This window comes from Syngnathus leptorhynchus, chromosome 13, assembly GCF_054491065.1.
Source record: "Syngnathus leptorhynchus isolate UIUO chromosome 13, UIUO_Slep, whole genome shotgun sequence".
NCBI lineage: Eukaryota > Metazoa > Chordata > Actinopteri > Syngnathiformes > Syngnathidae > Syngnathus > Syngnathus leptorhynchus.
The window spans coordinates 2,965,630-2,984,931 of record NC_141207.1 but is presented as its reverse complement, the minus strand read 5'-3'; the positions used below and the strand labels follow the sequence as shown (position 1 = coordinate 2,984,931).

The 19,302-nt window shown below is 37.6% G+C and overlaps 1 protein-coding gene across 14 annotated transcripts in view; it reads right to left on the bottom strand.

The window, feature by feature from the left end:
- mfsd8l1 (major facilitator superfamily domain containing 8-like 1) overlaps nucleotides 1–19,302 on the bottom strand; it is a 304,788-nt gene that overhangs the window by 276,313 nt on the left and 9,173 nt on the right. For 10 of the 14 annotated variants that reach the window (XR_015067941.1, XR_015067944.1, XR_015067942.1 and 7 more), the window contains exons 12-14: nucleotides 7,331–7,422; nucleotides 6,880–7,236; nucleotides 6,640–6,709 (exon numbers count right to left, since the gene is read on the bottom strand). The gene's annotated coding sequence lies outside the window, so the exon portion shown is untranslated. Of the gene's footprint in view, nucleotides 1–6,639; nucleotides 6,710–6,879; nucleotides 7,237–7,330; nucleotides 7,423–10,537; nucleotides 10,915–19,302 lie in introns of those variants that run through there. The other 4 variants (XR_015067939.1, XR_015067936.1, XR_015067937.1 and 1 more) reach the window with 4 other exon arrangements.

Here is a 19,302-nt window from a genome sequence, read left to right as displayed (position 1 = left end):
CTTCTTGAATGCATACACTTTAAAATACTTAAACGCACAGTGCACTTCTTTCTCTTTCTCATGCTTCACTTCAGAAAGGATTTCTGGTGCTCATAGACATCCCTTTCTCCCTTCCACTCTTTTTATCTCTGTTGGTTTTTTTTTTTTGCCATGAAGAGGTTCCTGACAGGCAGTAAAAGAGCTGCTCAATTCCACCAAAATCGGTTCGAAGTATTCCGTCATGATTGGTTTGTTTGCCATCTTTTTCAGTTATTTGCTTCAGTTTTAAGCCTCTGCATGGCGATTGCTCTCAACAGACAAATATTCCCTTCCCACATAAAAAAAAGAAACTATTTTTTGAATACTTCGATTTCATGCATTAGCAAGCAACTTTAAATCAAGTGAGACAACAGCAGCACCACGGAGCAGCCAGAACAAAGCTGCATGATGAGAAACTGACGACGTTCCTCTTAAAAACTGTGAAATCCTCAATGTCCTGTGAATTCGAGTGCAACCTTTCATCAGGCCCATGAATATTTTCTAGCAGAAAGCTTCAAAAGACTCTCAGGGGGGTTGTTTGTTGTTTTTGTTACCATTTTATTTGTCATTTGGCTTCCCTCTTGGACCTGAGCTCGAGCTACATCGCTACATACAGCTCTTTTTATTCTTTGGACTTTTGAGTCAAGTTATGAGTGGTGGTCCATTGAGAAGAAAACCCTTGAGCCAGAGACATCACATTTCTAATTGTTATTCTGCGTACAATGTGTTTGTTCAGTGGAGTTGCCAAGAAAAACAAGATGGGATATATATGGGACATGACATGAACCGCCACAAATCCGCCAAATGCGGCTAACTTTCATGCGAGTGGAATTGCCACTCTGACTGGTCACTTTGGCTGGATCAATTTATATGTATTGTGGCGATGGTGAGTCATAAAGAAGACAAAGAGGCACTGTTATTTCTGTGAGGCACATGCAAAAAGGACGTTTCATCATGCTGGAACTGTATTAGTCTTCATCAAAAGTCACTTTTTTGTGTTTATTAAATGTCGAGTGCTTTTGTTTCTGTTGGTGGTGTACTCAAGTGAATTTCTTTATTTAACCAAGTCGTAAAGCAAGTAAAACCAAACTGATTAAATCTAATTGTTTAGAGAACCTACTGATGTCCACTCATTAAATTCACACATTAAAAAACATTGTCGTTTTGGAATATTTTGCCTTTACAAACTGCAACCCGCAAAAATTTGAACAATAATAAAAACCACTCCTAAAGAAAAAACATTCAGTCATTCATTATCAGCATAAAAAAAAAATGTTAAACGAAGGTTGCAAGAATAATTTGCACTATGTGTCACCCTTGAACTCTCCCTTTTAAGATGCATGTATCGAATATGGATAATCTGCAGTGCTGCTGAGTCAGCAATCAGCACTGGTTTATAGCCAAACACAATCAGGGAAGACAAAATGCTGATGTAGCGAGGAAAAGAAAGCTGTGAGCTTGGGTACATTTTGATAACAGAAACAGAAATGCTGAGTGAGCTGGTGATCACTTAAAAAAGAATGACAAAAATCTGAAAAATCTTAGGATTATTATTGTTCTCTATCGCTAAAGGCCCTGTACAGAGATAATGATTATGTCATCTTAATTTACTTGTCAATTCACTGTTGCAGTGGCAACAAATCCAAACTGCTTGGTCACCTTTAACTCACAACGCTGACAGTAGACATCCAGGATCAAATTTGAGTAACAAATCACATTTGGCTCAAGTGCCGACAATGCTTTAGAAACTTTCTTCCACTTTGCAACCGGTACACTAACACAGATTTTGATACTTCCTAATCTTAAAAGGTTCTTGATGCTTATATGGTACAGTTAACCCTTCCCCGAGGAGCATCGGCCAGCAACCGTGTCCCGCCATGTGATCTTATGTCAACACCTTGCTTGGTCGACTGGAAATAAACTTACATTTCGTTGTGGGAGGAAAACTTACACGGACCCACAGGGCAGAGTGAAAATGTCAATCAATGCAAGAGACAGCTCTTTCATTGATGTATGAAATAACCTCATTTTGCACTTTATATTCTCTGACAATGCGGGCACCAAAGTAAAACACTTTTTTAGTTTTTACTCAGTTGCAGTGATGGAGGTGAAGATCATCTGACCCTTGCAGCATAAAGGCTACTTCTATCTTTTATTACTACAGACACATAAAGATAACAAATCCAACCACAAAGTCTAAAATAGAGTGCTTGGAATGAAAGATTTAAGGTGTTTTTATGCTCCCTGTTAAGCTCAAGAGTCAAACGTCTCTTTCAGTGATCTCTCTCAACTGGTTTACTGCCCTCAGTTTTATTGCTTCTATGAATTGTTTCTAGGGTGATTCAGTCAAAGATGTACATCCATAAAAACATTATTTTTATTCCTAGGATATTTTACTTCATGGTTCAAGGGGGACTTACTGACTTCTCGGTCTTATACTTAAGGGAAATGCTGCGGGGTGGTCAATTGGGAAGCAGTGCAAGTGTGCGGTTAAAAAATAAAAAAACAGGACTCACTTCACAACAAAAGCAATATTTGAGAGAACAGCATGAAAGCAAAATATTCCTCTGGATCTAATTCACTGCAGTGTCCCCAAACAAGTTGCTTAAACTTTGGATGCACTCTTTCCTTTTTAAGTCACAAATAAAAATAATCATTGTTGCCAAAAAGAATAAAACAAAGTTCTATAGTTTTAACTTCCAATCTGTTTGTTAGACTGATAATTAATTTATTGGAGAAGGCCAGAGCTTCTCTGGAAAATTAAATACAAATGATAGAATGGCACAAAGATTTCAAAACTGATTGAGGATTATGATTGATTGAACAAATGGGCCCACAAAAAGCCTTTTATGTATGCATTTTTGTTTATTTTTCTTTCCCATTTAAAGTTACTCTTCACTAGAGGTCAGGAGTTCAAAGGTGAACGGTCTGAGCCATGTCCAATAAAAGCTGCCATGACTTCCTGAGAGGAAAGCTTTGACCTCACCTCAAGTTCTTTTTGAGCTTGCCAGGCACTTTACACATTCTACACATAGATCTTATTCAGCCCTCAAACTACTGTCTCCTGACTGTATTTACGCCTGTGTAATTACTAAAACCAGATGACAAATTGTTGTCAGAGGGTAGAAAGATGGGCTGCATCCTTGAGTTTGTTGGACTGTTCATCACAAATGTACAATGCAGTAGTGCCAAAGTGCAGTCGCTCGTATCGATTCCTTACGCAAGGACAGAGAAATTGCAAATATTGCAGTAGTATTACACAGCCACAATTTAACAACATGGCAGTTTAGACTGGAGAAGCAATCTTGTACTGGCATTTTTCCTGAACAATAATAAAGATTGGCCATTACACAATCAGATAGAAAGTTAAAAAGTCTGGCTTAAAATGTTTCAGATAATCCTTCATCATTAAACTCGGCATTTATGCACATTCATGTGCAAAAAAGCACAGGTAGAGAAATAATTGTTTGGATGAGCAATTATTTAACATCGTGCTAAACAACCGTACTGCAGCCACAACTTGACTTAAGAGTGCCCAATGTCAATCCATTACATGGTTAACATGAGGGAATGTAAGAGCAAGGCATAGTTTTAAACATACGTAAATGCAGTAATACATCATTTGATATAATCCATTCAAAACATTACGGCTGTCATACCAAATAGATATTAATATAAAAAAAGTGTTAAGTTTGTATCCGTAACGCCATGGGTGCCATATGTTTCAGTTATGGCGGCAGTGATGCAAAGCCTACCGTGCAGTCTGGGCAAACTGAATTCAGGCAGTTTTGACTTAGATAGTCAACTGTAACCCATCCATGACATTGCAGGAACTAGCTCATAAACCCATCATAATGGCGTCACTGCTGTATTATTTCAGCTGCAAAGGTCATACGCAGGAGAGCGGAGATGTTAAAAAACAACAGCCGACCCGATCAAAAATCGTAAAGGTCTGTGCCAAAAGACAATACACCTCTACATAGCTTTCACTTCCCGGGTCATAGACATTGACTATTACCAGTCACGTGATTGACGATTTACTTGTCATTTATGTGGCCATGAAGAATTCATATGTACGATGATTGAAAAATAATAAAACATATTTTCTTAAAAATGCATTTTGACAAAGTTAAGTTCTGATTATGTGCCTTTTTAAATAAAATGTTCTGTTTAGCATGACACATCACATATGCAATTACAAAGAGAAAATGAGGAAATATAAGCAGGCTTCTTTTGACTATTTGCATTCAATCAAATGCAAAATATTTATCGGTGGCCTTTTAATTTGCTGCTTGGTTTCAGGAAATCTAAAAGTTTAGACAACCCTTTGTTTTATTGCTGTTATGGTTCAAGGAATTCATCAGGCTGGAAGATTATTAGTAGTTCTGCTTCCAGAAACACAATGCAGAGTGTTGGCTATTGGAATGATAGATCATCTATTTTATGATGAAATATTGTCTTCTGACAATCTCGCAATTCTGTCATGACATCAGCAACGAAGAGGACGGGTTTCATTATATCAAGTTTGCAAGCGAAATGACATGTCGTCATTCACATTGTAAATGTTTGCGTGTATTGACCCGCCATTGTGAACACATATAGTGAGATAAAAACAGCTAAGCTAAAGTAAAAAAAATAAAAATAAATGCGGAAATTATGAATAGCTGGTAACTTTAGATAGTCACCAGCCACATAGTTAATTCTAAACCTGGATGATAACCGAAAAATATGTATAGGAGCTTGATGCTGTCATTCCATAAGGTTTAAACTTGAGCTTCATTCTGACACATGCAGTTTATGGACTTTATAAACAGTAAAGCAGAATGAAACACAATTTCAAATAACCCTACAGCTCCTGCTGGCCCCATAAAATGGTATGCGGGCTGGATTCTGTCTGCGGGGCCTTTTCTGTTTAACGTCTCTTTTTTTTAATTACATGTTAAAGCAGTCATGTAAGTCAGACTGAATTTCCGAGAGCTTTTTTTTTTTTGCAAATTTGAAAATTGGTGGCTGCAAGTAGGTGCACAAACATAGTAACCAGAAGATTCATTTAGAGAATGAAAAACTGTATATTTAAAAATCACCCAAAATGCAAATTGATCAATTCCGACACTCTCTTCCTCCACAGCGTAGTTCATGCTTGCTGGATAAAATTTTGCTTAACACTTAAATCCAAACTGACATTTCATGCACGGGCCTCACTGTTAATTACAACAGCTGCAGGCTAATGTTGACTAAAAGTACATTATTAAGCTTCTCTGCCCGTGAATGGTTGCACTGTATGAACAGCAGTCTCATATGTCAATCTACAGGGGCAGTTTCTACTTAGCCACTAAGCCTCATCATTGTTACAGTTGCTACTGTTGGACAGGAGACACACTGCCTGCCTGCTGGGAGTGTGCACATTTGTGTGCATGATACGCTCATGGGCACAGTTGTACATCAGCACTGTTCAAATGCTCATATCTAAAGGTTCCACTTTCCACTGAGTCTGTCAGTATGTTTTGGCAGAAGATCAGATCTTACGCCAACAACAACAGGACCCCAAGTTTCAGAGCCAAGTCACAGTGTCCCGCTTTAATTCCCCATGATCCAGCCTGACTCCAGACAGGTGATCCATGTGTGTGTGTGTTGTTTGTGCATGAGTGTGCATGCTATGCCCAACTCTTAATCAAAAATATACTTCAGTGCTCTCGCTCATAGAGCATTAGAGGTTAATTTTCCTATTGGCCGATCACTCTTTACAGTAACCAATGAGGTAAGTCTGTCATAGAACCCACTTTTGGGCACTTGGTCTCTCAGTGGGAGAGTACTGAGGATTGGATATCAAAACAAGGCCATTTTGGTACTGACATCAGTCAATGTGTCAACATGTAATGCTGCTAGTGTAGAATTACCTTATAGAGTCTTTGCACTGCAAATCTGCATTTAGCTATTAGTATTTAAGTGTCACCCATAGTGTGACGTTTCCAAATGTCTTCACCATTACAGATAAAATGTAAAATGTTGCTATGTATAGAAGGGGCTCGCTCAAAGTGAGCCATATGGGCTCCAGCTCCCCACGACCCTAATAATGTGAGTAGGGTTGTAACTATACATCAAAGTTAAGATTATATTCATAATAATATATTGGTTTTAAATTCTTTCATTGAGAACAATAATGTATTATTGATGTAATTTATTAATGATGAATAAATGGGTCAATGTAGACTGTGTGGATGTGTTCCATGCCCCACTTAAATTTAATTTTAAAGTAATTAAAGATGGCCAGGGACTTTTCATTGTTCCATCTCTGTTCTGATCTCTGTTCCCACCTGGGAACTGCGTCAACTGATTCAATGAAGAACTCTTGTGGAAAGGAAGACATAACTTTTCATATTTACCCTTCAATTAAGGTTGTTGCTTTGGTTGAGTAGTTTAGTTACTTCAGTGGTTTGGTTTGGTTTGGTTTGGTTTGGTTTGGTTTGGTTGGTGTGAAATATAAAAAATGAACTAATATGGTCCTTGAATTTGGCTTTGTGAGTTGCTTTAAATTCCTCCAATAAGTGTAAAACAACTGAAAGTAAAACTATACAGCCCATGTTTGTCCATTTTCCCTTTTGACTGTATAGTTTTACTTACCACTACTTTCCAAGCTCTTCTCCACATTGATACACTTTGTATATGACAGCCATGCTGCCTTTCTCCCGACCTTTGGCAAGAAAGTGAATAAATACATTTCCAAAACGATGAAATTATTCCTTAAATGGTGTCAGAAAAATTAACCTTGTTCTGTTCTGTTAAGATGATCATCCAGCATTCACTATTAATATTATGTACAGCAAAATTGCAGTTGGCCTGTCAGAGGATGTGTTACATTACCTGAAAGTACTTTCTTGTTTAAAATTTTTCCAGATGTGGAAGAGAAGCTGAGCCGCATGGGGGCTTTGGCTTAAGCTCATAATGTTCTCTCCCAAACCCTGAGTCTTTTTGTTTTTAAAATAGCTTCAACTTAGTGTCATTTCCCATGAGTCTCTCTGCCTGGAACGGCAAACACAGAGCAACAGTTACAAAACATAGCGTGGAGACTCTATGAATTATAATAACGATTTGAAATGGTTTGGGAAAGCGCAGTCTCAGCAGGCCTCACAGCCAAACAATCAATCACAGCACAGCGAGATGAAGAAGACGGCAGGAAAATGATGAGAATGATGATGATGAGGAGGAGGAGGAGGTGAGCTGGAGAAGAATAAGCAAAGGGGATTCTGTTTTTCAGGGGTTGAGAAAGCAAAGCGCAAAACACTTCTACTTGTCGAATAAATGTTCACCTTACCACGTACTGTACAGACAGCATCGTTTCCTTTTGGGGTGTACAAAGGATAGTTCTTCAAATTTTATCCAAATACATTGGCTGGGTTCCAGACACTGTCAAAAAAAAGATACAATGGTGTAAAATACACAGTATTTAATATTCAGCAGGCCAATCAAATAATGAATCAATACAGGGCTAGGGATAGACCCTCTGGTTACCCCTGAAATTTGTTTAACTGAAATATTTTAGGCAATTGTATGCTTCCAAGGAACAGGTATTGATTGATTAAGCCTGGGTGACATGAGAGCTGTGCAGCCATAGTCATTTAATTGTATTTTCTCAGGGTGGATTGATCAGGTACCCCAATAAATTTGAATTTAGCAAATTGAAAACACATTGTGCATAGAAAGTAACTCACTGTAAACTCTCGGTTACACATTGTCATCCTTGAGACCTGAACAATTTTTTGCTCTGATTGCTGCAGGCAAGAATAGTGTTGGCTGCCTGGTGCAATGGAGCTGCAAATGTCACTCTATGCTCTTTGGGGCAGGCTCGACAGCAAACAGAGGAATGTTTATTTTATTTTCCATCCTGTTTCCATCTGAATATTAACATCAAAATGTATTAACATATAGTGTAGGGAGTATTACTGCATTTGTTATGGACCCGGTTTGCCTCCAAAGGGATGATTTAATACAGATTAGAGTTAATACAGTTATTTTGAGATGTGCCAAGTCAAGTCATTGGAGAAACATCTCCAGGCTGTCTTTTTATATAGCATTTTATTATTGGTGACATATTGGATTATTTCAACATTTATCAAACTAAAACCATGGGGAGGTGAAAAAACACTTATGGGTGGAGGAGCTCATTGATCGGAAAAATGACGAAAACTGCACACTGATTTATTTGAAAAGCTTCTCATGCTACAGTTTGCGGGAAAAACCTTTGATATTTGAGTGTCCAGTTATAAATCTGTGTAGTATGTACATGTTTATGTTAAATTAATTCCTTCTAACCAGAGAATGGTACTGTAGACGTATATAAATTTATGAAGTTCAGGTCACAGGTGAGTCCCACATCTCAATCTCAAAACTCAATCTCAGAATCCAAAACAATTCTCATCCTCCATTGGAATTTCAATCTGAATTTCTCTATCAAGCCATGAGTCCTGCAAAGTATCAATCATCAAACTGACGAGGCAGTGCAGAGGCCAGCCAGGGTGCATAAAAGCTCCCCTGCTGCATTCTAGTGTGAGCTCCTCACCCATAATGCACTTGGCCTTCATCCAATCCTCCCACCGCCTCCCAACTTTATCTTTTTCTCTCATGGGGTCACAACAGCAGCATTTATGGACTCTGATCCATCACTCAAAGCTCCTCTGCGCATCCCCCGCCCTTGTCTCATTTAGGCTCTCATCCAACAATTTCAGGTATTTATCCTGAGTGACAGGATTTAATCTTGTGCTTGTGATGAAATTGACATTGGTGGGAATTTAAAAACAATCCATGAGCAAAAAAAAAAGGCTAAAAAAAAGGACAGCAAAGTGAGTAAAATGCGTTTATGGACCTTGTAAGCGGATATGGAAGCGTGATAGCATCCACTTGCATACCCAATCAACCATTTTGCCATTGAAAGACTTTCATTCTTCTTACTTTGATGATTTCAGTCCTGATAATGAATCAAATAACAGGCAGACATGGATAGTAAGTTTGTGTGTAAGAGTGACACCAAGTGAACATCATAAAAGGCATTACTCCCCTGTCTAGGAATGTGTGCTCACAGTCGATGGTAGCCAATGATAAGGCACCATCTGTTACCCATGAGTGCAACTTGTGTGCCGTCCACGCACACAAATACACATACAGGCCAGTCTTGTCACTTGTTCCAAAGCCTCCCCTCCATGCCCGAGATTATGAAAGGGTTTTGGTGTATCAGGCTGCTTGGTTTCCATTCTGTTATTGTAACGTCTTTGGGCGTCACATGTTGCCTTTCTTCCACTCTTCGGTTTCTTACTGGGATTACATGAAATAAAAAAAAAAAAGGGGGTAAAGGGGTGGTGACAAGTGGAGCCACGTCTCTGGTGATCCTCTTCTATGAATCGAGGGCCCCAGTAGAGCAATTTGGCTTCGCTTTCCTCAGGTTTAATTTGATCGGATGTGCCAGCAGGGGGGGGGAGACAGAAAGGGAGAATGATAATAAAAGTTTAAAAATAAAAGAGAGATATTATGAGTGTTTTCTTAACGCCGTGTACGGTGTCGTCTTGTTGTGTTTGGATGGCGTTCAGAATGTGAAATGGCTGCAATGGGGCACACAGTGAGGATAAGGTGACTCCGGTTTAGTAAAATGGCCACAGGATTGTATTTCTACAAAAAAAGCTTTTACAAAATAACATGCCGATCTGTCTGACCTCACTGGAGTTTAATTAAAATGTAAGCGAAATGAATGTCAGTCCAACCAAATGGAAACGTTTTAAGAGAACCCGCACCCACCCCCCTCCCCTCCTCTCCCCTCCCTGCCTACGCCTTGCCTTGTAGTCGTGCATGAAAGCCAACAGAGAACTTGTCTTTCATAAAATCAAAGTGCCTGATTTGCATTGTTCTGTTATCTGATGCGGTTTCACAATAAAAAGGCTGTTCCCAAGAACTAGAAAAGTCGAGTCGCTTAATAGCTGGACTGTATGTTGGCCTGTGTGTATATGGAAATGTAATATGGAAACTAATTAGGTTACTCTTACTCGGTCTGTTTTAATGATGCAATATCACTTGTTCGAGCAAAATGTCAACACCTCATCATCTCGCAAGAATAATATGAGTATTGACAAGTAGCCTACATATGTTTTAATACTTTTGCGTTAACCAATTCAAAACTTATTTGGTTTGATGAGGAAACCTTTCAAGACCACATTTCAGTCAGGGTTTTTCTTGACCCACATACAGATTGGGATGGATTTTAAGACTTGATACATTTGGGGAGAGTGTCTTTTTTCTTTTTTTTTAAGACATCACACTTTTTTACAGTTGAACCTCTAAATTCAGACACATCATAAAAGTCATTTCTCCAGATACACTGGATTTTTTTTCCTATAAGAAATCATGAAAATTGAAATGATCTGAACTAGAAGGCAAACCATGCTGAAAACCTTGATTTATTGGAAAGGCTGTATCAAAGTCAAAGCTAATAAATGAATGACAATTGAAATAATCCACAAAAAAAAGTGCTATCAATTCTTTACATGCCCAATGAAGTGAGGTCACTCCATAGATGGATGGTGGCTATTGCGGGATTTTCGTACAAGGAAGAAATTTACCAACATCAAATACAGATGTTTTTTTCTACTATTTCTATTTGAAATCTATAAGTAATACTTTCTCTATTTTTGGACATCTTAAAATAGTATACAATATAGCATAAGAGAAAAATAAATATAACAGTCATTCAAATATTAATTTTGTGGAAATAGCTCTGTTTTAACTTTCCCTTGAAACGTTTTTGCACAATCAAGCTTCGTATCCCGTCTCACATTTCACCTGGAAGATATTCAAGGTATTCTCTCACTGGATCTCATTCCCAGTATCTTTCCCCAAAGTGCTGGCTGCCAAAACCTGCCAACAGGGGAGAAAAGTGCTTGGCAAAGGAACAACAAGGTCCTGAGTCATGAAGGTTTCAGGTATTGGAAGAGAGGTTTGCGGGAGGTTTGGAAAAGAGCTGTTAAAAATTCTTCTGTGGTCATAACTGAGAGGTTGTCACAACTAACTTTCAGCTATACATGGGAGAAGAAATCAAAAAGGAATTGAAGACTGTTCTGAATGAATACATCTGCATTACGTATAATGTTTGTTTTTCCAAACGAGACAGAGGTTACTAAAGCCACATTTCAATCAAGAAGTATAGTATACAATGTGGAGGACATTCATTATTTTCTAATCGCTCTTCTGGCTGGTTTTTCTAAGATCTATTTGAGAAGTTCATTTTCCTTGCAAATTGAAAACGACAGTACTGTTCTTCCAGTAAATCATTCATTTTCTGGAAAATCTGTTGAGCAAGTTCAAATAAATAGAAACATTACTAGAAAAAAGAAAATGTAGATGATAATTGGGAGTGTCAAGTTTTGGGGGGGTTCTTTTTGAGGATATTCCCTCACTATCTTTCACACACTCTAATTTCTATTAAAAAAAAAATTAAAAAATATCCAATTTGTCACCCCACAGTACTAATTCAAACCCAGAGCCAATTTCAGGATTCAGCAAACACACAACGAAAACACACATCCCCCAGATTTATATATATTTTTTTTGACAGGATGTTTTTGAAACTACAAGCACAAGTGCATATCAGCGTTTCATGAGATTGTAGATATGAGCTATTGGGTGCCATAAAAGCAGAAAATAAGGGAAGCAGATCAACTCACTCAGCCCATTCGGTTCATTCTCACCTCAAACCACAGACAACTCAGCTGTCCTGCTTTGTCTCTGCTAAGGTGCTAACCACCCGTGAGAGGAGATCCCCTGACCAGATTTTGGCGTTCACGTGAAACCTGTCATGCATGTGCACATTTTGGAGCCATCTGGGCCAGGAAGCAATGCGCGTGATTGCAGGCCCAGCGCTCTGTGAGGGGAACCTGATGGTGGGCCAAACAGTTTGAAACACTTGGATACTCAAGAGTCTCACTCTCTGCAGATGTGTGCAGCACTTTGGGATACAAAATGGTGCCTATCCAAACCTGACAATCTGATAGCAATTAACAACAACCATTTACAATGAAACGGTGATTGAGAAAAGACAGAGACCAAAAAATGTTGAGGTGAAGGAAAAAGCATCAAGTGGAACAAGAAACAAATGGGCCAGGAGGTTCCTTTTTTTCACGGTCAAGACATTTTTATATGAACCGGACCGGCCACCTACTGCACGTAACTAAGCATCAAAATGTGTATAATAAATACAAACACACATTAAAGTAGAATAGTTTCATAGCGTGTGACTCACCGACAACTGAAGTACTTTTGGAATGTTGGTATTTTCTTTGTTGTTGGGAGTATAGTAAAGTTGTTTGCTTTCATTTAGTTTTCAACAACAAAAAAACAGCCGAAAAAATCAAATGTCCCTAAGACTTATAATTTGACTGAAATGCTGAAGAAAAAAAAAAAAAAAGTTTGTGCCACTGCTTTGCCTCACTTCAGCTTTGTGAGTATTAATTTCAACAAGCTCATTTTGCTTTTTTTACTCTACCACAGAACATGAGGCAGTAAAAGATTTTTTTTTTTAATTTGAAAAACCGCAGTGCCAAAAATGGAACAAAAGTGCAACATAACGAGTGAGCTGCATTGATTTTTTTTTAGGATGTGACAGTGACAATACTATAATGTAGCCCCATTGATGATATATTACTATACCATTTCTCATATTATATTTTACTTTAAATGTTGTCAATTATGAGAATGTGAAAATAATGATCTTTTAAGCATTAAATAATATTGTATTATTCATGTCTGTTAAAAACGTATTAACATATCGCAACAGTTTGACCCTAGAATAAGTGTATTTATGATGCATTAGGCATTATATTTAAATTACTCAAGTTGCAATTTCTGTTTAAATGTCTCACATTTAAACAGAAATTGCAACTTGAGTAATTTATTTAAATGTTTTAGTACCTCTCTGTTATGAGTTTCCTGAATGAGACATCAAAATTGATTGCGATAATGAGATGAGGTTGTCAGTTTTGGAAGCAAAGATCAAGCAGAGCTTGATTTTTCATGAAGTGGTAGGTTTTTGTTAGTTAGTTTACAATTTGCTGGGTTTTTTTTTTGGCATTTTACCATTTAACAGTGGTTAACTTCTTTCCCACCACTCCTCTCTCTCTCTCATGCTACCATTTCCTCAACTCTCAACATCATAAGCACCCAAAACACAATCTACGGTGATACACTGCCTTCTTGTGGTCAGAATATACGGAATATTATATAGACATGAGTTTTTCCAGCTCTTTTAGCTAATTTCAACCAGTGACCTCGCTGTGAACCTTGAGTCATTCAGAGTTCATGGTGTCTGAGTTGTTGTGTAAGCTTCTTTTATAATAATAAAGTATCAAACACTTGGCGGATGTGACAGGCCTTGTTTGGCGGAATCACCATTTGGGTTCATGATCATGTCTGGCTTGGATACAGATGGAACAAAGAAAAATATGTTTTGCAAAAATGTAGGGAAGCTTGTTTTTATCTGGAGTTTTTTTTTGCTCCATAAAGAATGTTTGTTTGTTTTTTACTGTTAAATAGTACTGGTTGACAATGAAATGTTCTAAAAACTGCATTATGGACTCGAACATACATTTCCCGTTGTCTTTATTTGTGTTATTGTCATCACAAACTTAAATTACAAAGAAACTATTTCCTTCAGGTTTTTTATTTTTGTCTTACATGCACATTAGGAATTTACTATTTTTTGTTTTTCTTTAACATGCAGTAAGGCATTAAAACGGGCTATACAAAAACAAAAAAAAACCTCCTAAATTAAAAAAACAAAATTTTTTTTTTTTTTTGCATCGATGAAACAAAAGGGTTAAATAGACTTTATAAGAAATTGCCCTCATTGAATATACTTGTTTTTATTCATTAAAATGTAATCAATTTAAAGTTAATTCAAATATGCATCCACCTTTTTATGGAAATAAATAAATGCAATCAAATTAAATCTTAAACGTGTGCACTTCATGACAATTTTGAAAAGAACAAATTATATTTCATAATAAGCAGATTTTTAAATACAATATGTTCACATCTTAACAAAATATATATAATAAATATAAATAAATATATAAATAAAGAACTAAAATATAATTGTCAAATATTTGATTTTAGACTAATAAGCAGCTTCTAAAAGTTAAAGATAGTGAATAATATTAAATGTGTCTGTCATATACAGGCAAGTGTGTGATAGTATTTAGGGGAAAGTCAGCCAAGTAGCCAAAAAGCCTGTCTTGTCCTGGGAACAATTCAAATTATTATCAGTGGGCCTATGCGTCACCTGACTGATTGAAGTTTAGAAAACTAAATCCTGCAATTAAGTCAAGCGTTCCCATCCTGAGGCCAGTAGCCCAGAACAGCTCTAACCTTATGTTGTGGCTCAAAATTGCTTTAGCGGCTCTGCACAAATCTCTTTCTTTCTTTATGATCCCATTTTCCCCTTTTCCATTTATACAATAGATACATAAAATATTAGCTAGTGAATGAGTGTATTGTCTCTTTGCGTCTCCTCCTTGGAGATTTAATGGAATGTGGCACAAATATTGCTTCATAAAATGTTAAACACGAGGAGTCATATGCAGAACCGATTACCTTACGTATTGATGTTCTTTGGAAAGAATCAAATGGGCATAAAGTGTGTTCTTCAGTCCACAGATCTGAAATCAATGTGCTACTAGACGGAGATACAATCCAATAGACGTTTTTTTTTTTTTTTAGATTTAATGTCTGACTGTTTATACCCTACTTCACGCTTCATTGTGGGGCCACCAATGAGGTAACTTCAGAGTCACAGTAAGAGTCAACAGAGCCCCTCAGAACTTCTTTTTGCCCCCCCTGCCATGCCTGGATTTGGATCTTCAATCATGCTGCCTCTGGTATTTTATAGCGTTGCCTTAGCATGGAATGTTTATTTTTGTCATAGAGGGGCACTTAAAAAAAATGCTTCTATGTGTATACTCTAAAAAATGCTGGGTTAAACAACCACCCAATTTCGTTTAGAAAATTGACCCAACTTCCTGGGTTGTTTTGGGGGAGAAAAAAAAAACCTCATTGACCCCACAAATTGGGTTATTTTTTTGAAAAACAACCCAAAGTTGGGTCAAATTTACCCAAATTCCTGATTCGGTCCAATTTAAATCCCAGCAGAATGTGGGTTGCAAGGGATCTGGATTCACATCAGACTAGACAAAGGATTGGGCCTCATTATGATAAATCAGACCCGTTGTAATAATTGCAGTCAAGGAGGCCCCCGAAAGGCAATGGCCCATTTTCTTCTTCCCCCTATTGGCTGTATACTCTTAACGCTTTGCCTGCAGTGGGCATGTTCATGAGCGGCTTGCGTCCCTTCGCCTCCATCACATCTATGTTGCTGTCAGTCTTATGATGATAAACTTTGACGTGCAGGGGGCAGATGTTACCCGTGCTACGGAGCAGAAGTAAATGTGAAAAGCTCGGTACACAAACCGGCAGCGCATGACTTTATAGTTGAAGCATTTTTGTATTTCAGTTTTAATCCAATATTCAGTCTTAAAAGACTGTTTTAGTGAAGACTCCAGAATGAAAATCAAAGCCGATACTATACCACACCGAAAGGAAATATAAAATATTAATTATATGCTGTATTTTGCATGATATATTATTTTGCTAAACTGTTCTTTGACAATGATGTTGTAACTGCCTGTGAAAAATGTTTTTTTCCTTAAGAAGCATTTTTTTCTAAGTGAATAAGAATCATCATTCACAAGAAAATCCATGTGAAGGCATTTACAAATTGTCCCCCAAACAAAAATGTGCAATATAAAATAAAATTCAGTAGTTCAATTTTATTAACTGCATGCCGCTGAGAGGCAAATAAGTGCGACTCTTGGTGAAGGTAGCAAAATATTCATGTGAGTGTTTTATTAGAGCTTGTTGTCTTCTGAGCTATATTTGATTCGGGGGAAAAAAACAAGATGTGCAACAAATGTAAAATTGAATATTTATGAATAGAGGGAGCCTGAGAGTTTGAAGGAATTAACACGTCTCCTCTGGGAATAGGAAACCACAATCACATGGATGATGGGATCCGTGTGTCAAAATGCGAGCAAGCTAAAAACGAATATGTCATCCATCGATATCCCTTGGTAATTATTATTCATGTTTCCATTCTGTGTCTAGGGAATTTGTTTTTATTGTATCTTTCTAACAGACTTTAGCAAAAATATACCTTGGTATTAAAAAAAAAATGGGGGCATATGTGAACAATTATGAATTTTTTTTTTTAAATAAAAAATACAACAAAATATATCTTTTTGAAATCATGTGGTTCATGAAGCCCAGTTTATCATTTTTTTTTTCAATATATATAATTATTTAATGTCCCGCTGAAGAACCACTTTTTGTAATTTACGTTTGGAGCTGAAAAAGTCAAATCTATGTCCAGTGGTCTTATGTTAAAGGTTATTGAGAGGCCACAGAAGAGGGAGGTTATCCCTTCCAATTATCTGGCATTTGTCTTTGCACCGCATGGGTGTGACTCAAATGTCTGTTTGACAAGTGAGAGTAAAACTATTAATCTGAGCAGACATTAATTACTGTGATTATGGATCTGCGTGAACAACAGGTCACACCAATTAGACTTTTAGCATTTCACAAGCTGACCACCGCTCGTTTCCACTTCACTGTTAGAGTCCAAAGAGTCTCTACCGTCATGGCTGTTTTCCGAACTTAATACATCATATATAATTTTTAAATGTATTACATGCATATTGCATCAGGCTTTCAGACAATAATGTGCAATGACAACAGACGTCCACCCACGTCCACATCAGCTCGGGCTATAGTCCCTTATAGCTTAACCATTCATGTATTTCAGTACGCAAAAGAAATAAAGCAGAAAATAGTTCATGAGATATTTTTTTCGATTTACTCAGTTAACGTGTTCAGCGACTATTTACTATTCCTGCGATTGACTGTTGATGACTCAAGAGTGTACCGTGACTCTTGAAGTCGAACTAAAGCCAAATAAATAGATTTAAAAAAAAAGGTATGTTAAAAAAGGATAGCTGGGAGTTAATTATTTTGATCAAAACTTCCGATTTGCATGAATAGTCACCTGCTCACTTGAGATCAGGGCCGTCATTCAACAGGAGAAGCCAAACTAAAGCTGCATCGGCCATATGCACTTTCCAAACAGTCTGCCTCAATCTACTGACCCCTAATTGGATTTAATGAGTGATTTAACAACATCGCACTGCCCCATCAAATCAAACTGCTACTGTCCGCTGCGCTTACGTTTGGGTCAGTGATCTATACAACTTCAGGTTCTAGTAGCCCCCTTTCTGTGGGACTCCCGCCCTCCTGGCTCATTCCTGTATCTTTTTCTCTCACTCTCCATCGCTCCCACATAGTTGTCAACATTCTCACAACACGGGTGGGCCCTAAAGATTTTTGGCTTGTATTGGTGTTGAGCTCATGGTGCGATCACACCTGTAGGTTAAAGGAGATAAAAAAAATAAAAAAAAAGTTTGATGACTGCGAGATGGCTAATTGAGTTAGTGTATATTATTTTGTTCACATCACAGCAGAAACCATCCCACAGAGCCCTCAAATAGACTTAACAATTTTTTTCATAACCAATGTGATTTCTTTTGATAGAGCTTCAAATCGAACGCTGCCCTATAAAACTGGACATCAACCAAATCAATTATAACTGAAAGAATGAAGTTAAATAAAAAGAAAAAGAAAAGCTTTAAAGCTTACAAAGCTTTAAAGTTGATTGTAGTTTTTTGGGGGGGAGGCTTTACAGAAATGACCTGCTGATTTCCCTGAATATTAACACAGATGTTATAATACAGTATTTCAAGGAAAATCAGTAAACATGATTCATGTTATACCAGAAATAATTACGAAATGCTTTTATAGACACGAGTTAAAATTAAAATAGATGTTTGAATAAATTATTAAAAAGCCCGAAGGCATAGTAACGTACAAAATTGTGAGCGTGGTATAAAATTGTTTTTCCTGTTGGTCACAGAGGTACTGTAATATGAAACCCTACAAAATGCCTACTCCTCAAGTGAAGCCACAGTATGTATCAATTGTTTATTGAGACAAATCCAATGTGCAGATTCAGCCGAACTACAGAACAAGTAGCACCAGCATAGAAGAGATGCACCATCCCGTTTTTCAATTTGTGCACTTTGCAAGGAGCCACATCATTTAAGTGACTATTAAAAAATGAGTGAATTATTAAATGAATCATGTTAAAGTTTAACCTGATAACTAGTTATAACTGTAGCATCATGAAGTTTCATTGTTACTACTGTCTTACGTTGTTATTACTCTTTCATACAAAGCAATGAATGCAATATCCTTTAACGAGTGGAGACTGTGAATGATAAATTAAATTCTATTGTGCCTTGTGGCCAAGGTTTGATTGAAATCTAAATTCTCAAGCTCGACTAATGAACACAATACAGGAAACGGCTCCAAGTCTTCACTGTTCACTGTGTGATAATAACCTCGCTATAATAGTAACGGACTGTTTAATAGCCTTGGCTGGACCCGGCGGCCATGCAGGGCTACCATCATCACAGCCCTGAAAGTCACACAAATTTATGCTTTACTGCTGGAATCTATATTGCTCCTGACACTTTGTTTTTATAGCTCTACCACCAGATTCATGTATCTTTTTTTCTCATCCATTCACTGGTGGGGGGGGACAACTAAGGCGTCTTCTATTCTTACTGCTATTTGCCTCTTCTTTTTTTTTTTTTCTCCACGCTTCTGCTCTCATCATCCCTCCCCAAGTTTGCCCAATTTCTGTAGGGTTCAGTGGCAGGGCAGTGGGTCACGACACTGGCTTGATTTTCACACTGTTCCCTCTATTGAACGACACATCACATTAATCGGGGTTAACAACTGCGCCGGTGCCTTGCTGAGCAAGGGCTCCCATCGGCTTAACGCGGCCTGGCTCTGGTGATCCAGATGGGCGAGTAATCGCTGCTCTGGTTGAGAGTAGAAGCACATCTTGGCAGGCTGATTGCCTAGTTTTGGTTGAGAGTGATATGGTCAGTTGAAAATTAAAATGGTGTCACAGGGGCTCAGACAGACATGCAGTTAGAAATACGGTGACGAGAGACAAAATAAGGCGAACTTGAGGTTTTGTTTTGTTTTTCTGTTTGTAAAGATGCCGTGCTGTATTATTTACAAATGCAACACTCAACCCAGTTAAAGAGTTTTCAAATTCACGTTCCACTCCAGCTCTGG